The following is a 5467-nucleotide window of genomic DNA, read 5'->3' on the forward strand; positions in this document are numbered from 1 at the left end:
CAATGACCTAGAAGATGGCATAGATGGCACCCCAGCAAGTTTGGAGATGACACCAAGCTGAGGGGAGCAGTAGATATGCTGGATGGAAAAAGCTCCTCTTTCAACTTTACGGCAAGATCTTCAAGATCCTGGGCAGGAGCCTATGAGCTACAAGCTGAAACCCAGGAAAGATGAGAACAGATGCAAACTGCCATAGGCTAATGATGGGAAGCTGTCCAAGGATAAGCACTGATGCAACCCACTGCACTGCAGCAGAAATTGTAGATCCAATAGAACAGGGACAGGCAATATATTCAGGTGGAGGGCTGCTTACTGAGTTCTGGCAAGCGGTTGAAGGCTGTATGGGTAGCTCTGCCCCTTGACAGGTGCCCTGTCCCCTGGTTGCCAACTTGGGATCAGAAGTCCTACCCACTAACCTCTGACCTTTGCTCCTGGAAGTAATCCTTTGGGGAAGAGGGTTTGCCATCGGGAGGGGGGGAGACCAAATTGCATACTAAAAATCAAACACCCGTAATACTTTTTAAAATTAAAGTGTGCATGTGTGTGCGGTGGCTGGGCAGGAAAGTGGAAGGGAGTGGGAGTGCAGGGCCTGCACCAATGTCCTAGGGCCAGTGTTGGTGTGGCCCAGAGTGGGATGGAGGAGCATGGGACATGGGTTGCCAGGGATCTATAGACTGGCCTGTGCCACCAGGGAGAGGTGGGAGCTGAGCCTGTGCTGGGAACCTTAAGCTCCTGCCGCCCTGCTCTGGGCCCTGCCAAGGGTGGCACCAGGACACCCTCATGGGGAGAGGGGGCTGCTAAGTAGGGGCTTCTGGCTGGGAGGAGGAGGGTGGGGCTGGGCAGGCCCTACTGTTGCAGGAACCTGCTGGGGCTTCCCCTGGATCCTACTTCCTTTAGCCCCTGTCATCTTTGACAGGAGCAAGGGACAGATAAATATTAATTTTCTAAATTTTTTTAGGGGCCGTGCAGGCCAGATAGAATGGCCTGGTGGGCTGAGTCCGGCCCACAGGCTGTATTTTGCCCACCCCTGCAATAGAAGGTGCAGGTAACAGCACTACCTTCTAGCAACAACTGGCATCAAGTCTTGCTGAAGAATCCAGTAGTCTTCAGTGATCCCACATCAATGTATTTGGGTCTCTTATTTATCAAGGAGATGACCCATCCCAAAATGGACATGCACCAAAGACAACTAATGCTTGAATAAAAATAAAATTATTTGGTTTAACCAACAGGGTTGGAAGAACTAATGCAAGCATTGGATTAAAAAAACTGGATGGGCTAATGTTGGGCTGGGCCTCTGGCTAAAAATGTCGCTGTCAAAGTGGATGATGTTGGAGCAAAAAGTTCACCATGAGGTTGTTGATTTAATATTAACTGGTGCTTGCCCTAGTGTGAGGCAAAACTAGAGGAAGAAAAGCCAGAAAGAGCAGTTTTTCAGCTTTCTTTACCCCCTGGTCTTCAGGATGCATGAAATCCTAATAGTTTCAGCTTAATCCAGAGAGGTTTAGGATTGCTTTCTACCTGTCTTAGACTCCATCAATCCTTTTTCTCTATGCATGTCTGCAGGAGAGCATGAAGTACAGAAAGAAAACAGTATCTCCATTGCAGATGGCAAGGTCCTGTACCATAACTGAATCTCTGAAGTGCAATGCAGCCTCTACTCTAAAAATAGAGGTGTAGCTGGACAGTTCTGCACCCTAGGTGACAGTGGCTAGGTTGCTACTGCTAATGCCAGTACCAGCTCGGGCAGTGCTGGCTGCTATTTTTGTACTTTGCTGCCCCTCCATTGGCATCTGGTGCCCTGTTTGTCCTTTTTCCCACTTTACTTTAGTTAAGCTACTGCTGAAATATGAATTCTAAAATCACCCTAAACATGTCTTTGAACTAACTGTGCAAGCCAAAGGGCCTAGGCATTGGTGACTCTGCCTGGTGCCAGATATGTGAGAAGGTACTTAATTCTGTTGGACCCAAGGCCCCATACGAATTTCAAGCCCACATTCAATTCTCATACAGGTATGCAGAAAAACTACTCTTATTTGAGAATACATCAGTTGGTGAAAGTGGCCCCATACCATCTAGCTCTGAGTGAGGAACCCCAAGTATCCTGTTAAAGTAAGACTTCACTGGGCCCACATTCAAGTCTGGATAAAGGAAGTCCTTCATGACTGTGGTTCCCACCTTTGGATAAACAACACAGCTTCCCAAGTAACAACAGTTGGCATCATCCTGTAGATGAGGGGCTGACAACCTTTCACTGTTTGAACCCAGCCCCTATTGAAGGATGCAAAGATTTGCAGTGATTTGCAAATACTACAGAGGAAACACAGAACGAGATAGGCAGCAGTACTTGGGGAATGCCCTCTCTGCTGCACTGAGTGGAGCATGCTGTTGCAGGCTGGATCAAGTCTCTTCATAACTTGCATCCGGCCCATTGGGAATAGGTTGCCAACCCTTGTTGGAAGTCATTTTGCACAGAAACTTTTCTTGTCATACCTTCTTGAGAAGGTCTGAGAGGTATGATCTAGCTTCTGTAACCATTTTTATTATAAGTGGAGGATACACATGGAAGGTGTCATTTCTGGAAGTACTCCCAGGGTTGATCGCAACCTCTTTCTCTGTCAAATTTTCTCTTCCTACTCATGATCCAGGATTCTGCCTTATTTCATTCTTGTACAAGTTGACTGTTAGCATCTCTTTATTACAAAAATTCCCCAAATATTTTTTTCCTTTCCACTTTTTTTTGATCACTCTCATTCAGCCTCTTTAACATTCTTCATTTATGGTAGAAAATTTCAGCTACCCGAGCATTCCATCTGTTACCTCTATCTGTTCATTACAACACTTTGCTTTCCATTCCTGTTACTATCACAGCCACTGTGTGAGTACTTACTTTCAGCTCTGCCATTTTTAAGGAACTTCCAACAGCCTGGATGATGACAAAAACATTTTTTCCCAACTATTTTAGTTGGTCTAATAAGAGAGATTAGATTTACATAAAGAACCCTGTCTGAATGGTGACTCAGCACTTCCAGGAGTACATACTATTAAGGAGCCAGACAACTCATTCTCATTCTCTCCCTGAAGAGGGTGTTAGTTATACCTTGCATGTGAAAGAGGGATGATACAGACTGAAGGCACCTGCTAATAGTTACAAGTGTCAGTGGCAAAGCTGAATTAGAATCGAACTCTTGACTTCATCTCTTGCTCTATAAAAGGCACAAGACCATGCTTCTGTCCTTGCGATGGAAGCAGCCATGCTGTAGTAGTAATGGATATGAACAAAAACTGCTGGAATGATTTAGAGTCTTCCTATGATTTGGCTCTGGTGGTTCAATGTGACTTGCTTTGGTGTTGTGCTTTATTTCTCCTAATCCCATAGGAAACTGTCCTGTTTCCAAAGCAAGCTGCTGTCTAATGGTCAAAAGTAGGCAAGTCAATGGCCAAATTAAATGGCTTTCGGTGTAACTTCCAAGAATGGAAAAGGAAATATGTTTATTGAAACAAGTAATGTGATGCTCAAAAATAAACTGCATGAGTTAAAGCTGGTACAAAATGATGACTTTTGATACTCATACAATATCCCTACTAGTCTAATGGATTGGGTATCCTCCCTTCATCTAATTTCAGTAGAAAGTGTTTAGAATGAGCAAGTAGATGGATGCTGTAGGGTAGTCTAAGCTGTATGATGAATCCATTACAGACTATAATTTCATTCATTTGGGAGGGGCAGCAGGGTACAAAAACCCCGTAGCTTAGGTAACTTATTTTGGAGAAGCCAAGAACATAGCAAACTGCAGTACCATCCATCACCATAGGGGTATTTATAGCTTGGAAGGGATATTCATGTAGCACCCATGTGGGTCTACCCTACTTGCTGGTGCCTTCCCAACCTTGCTTTGCCTCCCATCATTTACCAGCCACAATTTTAATGTTGTTGGGGAGAGATCCCTAGGGTCAGTAGTCACATCCCCTTTACTCTACAACTACACCCTCTGCCTGGGCCTACTGTTTAAGGCCTCAGTCTCTGAGTTTCAACCCTTACCTCAATCATCTGTCCCTCAATCTCAGGGCCTGAACTCTGGGGCTCATTGCAGGGGGAAGCACTGAAGCACCCCCATTTGTGGCCTCTTTTTCCCTTGACAGCCACAGCCAGTCCTCCAAAAGATCTAGCCAAAACATAAACATCAGCCTAACAGCTGTGAAACAAAAAACCTCTCTGCTCTGGGTTAATACGTCCTTGCATGGTGCTAGTTCCCCTTAGCCTCTTCTTTGTGGATCTCTGGGAACTACTTGGACACTAATCAGCCCACCTCCACTAGCTGCCAACTACGAGGCTAGATTAACCAATGCCAGTTCAGGGATTGGGTTTATATTTCTCAACCTAGTCCCTTCCAGTCATCTGACTGACCCTTTTCTTCATCCCCAGTGCCAGATGCAGTTAATTGCCTCATTAGTTACCTGGTCCCTGCCCTTTTTTAAAATGTATTCAAGACCTCCCAGTAACAAGGGCAGGGGTTCCCTGTTGCAGGCAGTATATGCAACAGGGAATGCCCACCCCACATGCAGGTGTGTGCACACGTATTCTAAAGTGTCTTGAATACTCTGCACTATGACTATCCCTTTTTGATGGAGAATGTAGTACTTTTATTTAATGTTCCTGTAGTAGCCTCAGTCTGCAAGTGGCAATTGACTGGCCCTATCCAAAGAAAGTAGTCCAGTGTACGAAGGCATTATTTCTAGTAATCCTGCTCATCTGCAGGGTAACACTAATGGAGCAAACAGTGGATTGAGGGAAGAATATGAATGTGTGGCAATATATTCCCAACCTAAACTTGTACCTTAAGGTTTATGAACATGAATCCCATCAAGTGCAATGTCATGCAAAGGCCTTGCTACATGTTGTGCTGTGATCTACGCATCTGTCGAGCGGTGTGAGTGCTGGGTGTAAGGTGCAGGCACTCTAGTGTAACGCTAACCGGAACCACCCTCCCACCCTTAGAGCTTGACGTCAGTTTCAGGAGTTAATGTGGGGACAAGCCAGGGGTTGAGAGCTCCAGGAGCCGCCTCAGAGTCGCTGTAACAAGAACCTGTTTGGCATGGGCAGCCCTTTACGCCCCCTCCCCGCCCCGGGACAGGACCGAGATGATTTAACTCGGTGGTTTCTGCAAACGGCGGGTCGCGAGCGGGCGCGAGTACCAGAGCTGAATCCCCGGAGCCAGCAACTGCCACGCCCCCGAGCCCGACGCAGACCGGACTCCACCTCCCAGCTCCGGGACAGCCGCGCATGCGCACTGCGCTGCCGGCTCTCGAACTGTGTTTCCCTGGAGGCTGCGCGGGCGCCTGCCCCTGCGCGCGCCGTGACGTGCAAAGTGTGAGCCACCATCGCAGTCGCGGGCTGTGCGGGGCCGAGCGGGGCCGGGCAGCGCAGCGGCGGGGACCAGCGGGCGCTGGGCAGGTAGGGCCGGGC

At 47.4% G+C, this 5467-nt stretch overlaps 1 protein-coding gene across 3 annotated transcripts in view; it reads left to right on the forward strand.

Moving 5' to 3' along the window:
* Positions 1 to 5368: 5368 nt before the first annotated feature.
* Positions 5369 to 5467, forward strand: part of DCAF1 (DDB1 and CUL4 associated factor 1) — a 149718-nt gene continuing 149619 nt past the window's right edge. For all 3 annotated transcript variants that reach the window (XM_019505170.1, XM_019505171.1, XM_019505172.1), the window contains exon 1: positions 5369 to 5455. The gene's annotated coding sequence lies outside the window, so the exon portion shown is untranslated. The remainder of the gene's footprint in view (positions 5456 to 5467) is intronic.

Source organism: Gavialis gangeticus, unplaced genomic scaffold, assembly GCF_001723915.1.
Source record: "Gavialis gangeticus isolate Ggan-Ray unplaced genomic scaffold, GavGan_comp1, whole genome shotgun sequence".
Lineage (NCBI taxonomy): Eukaryota > Metazoa > Chordata > Crocodylia > Gavialidae > Gavialis > Gavialis gangeticus.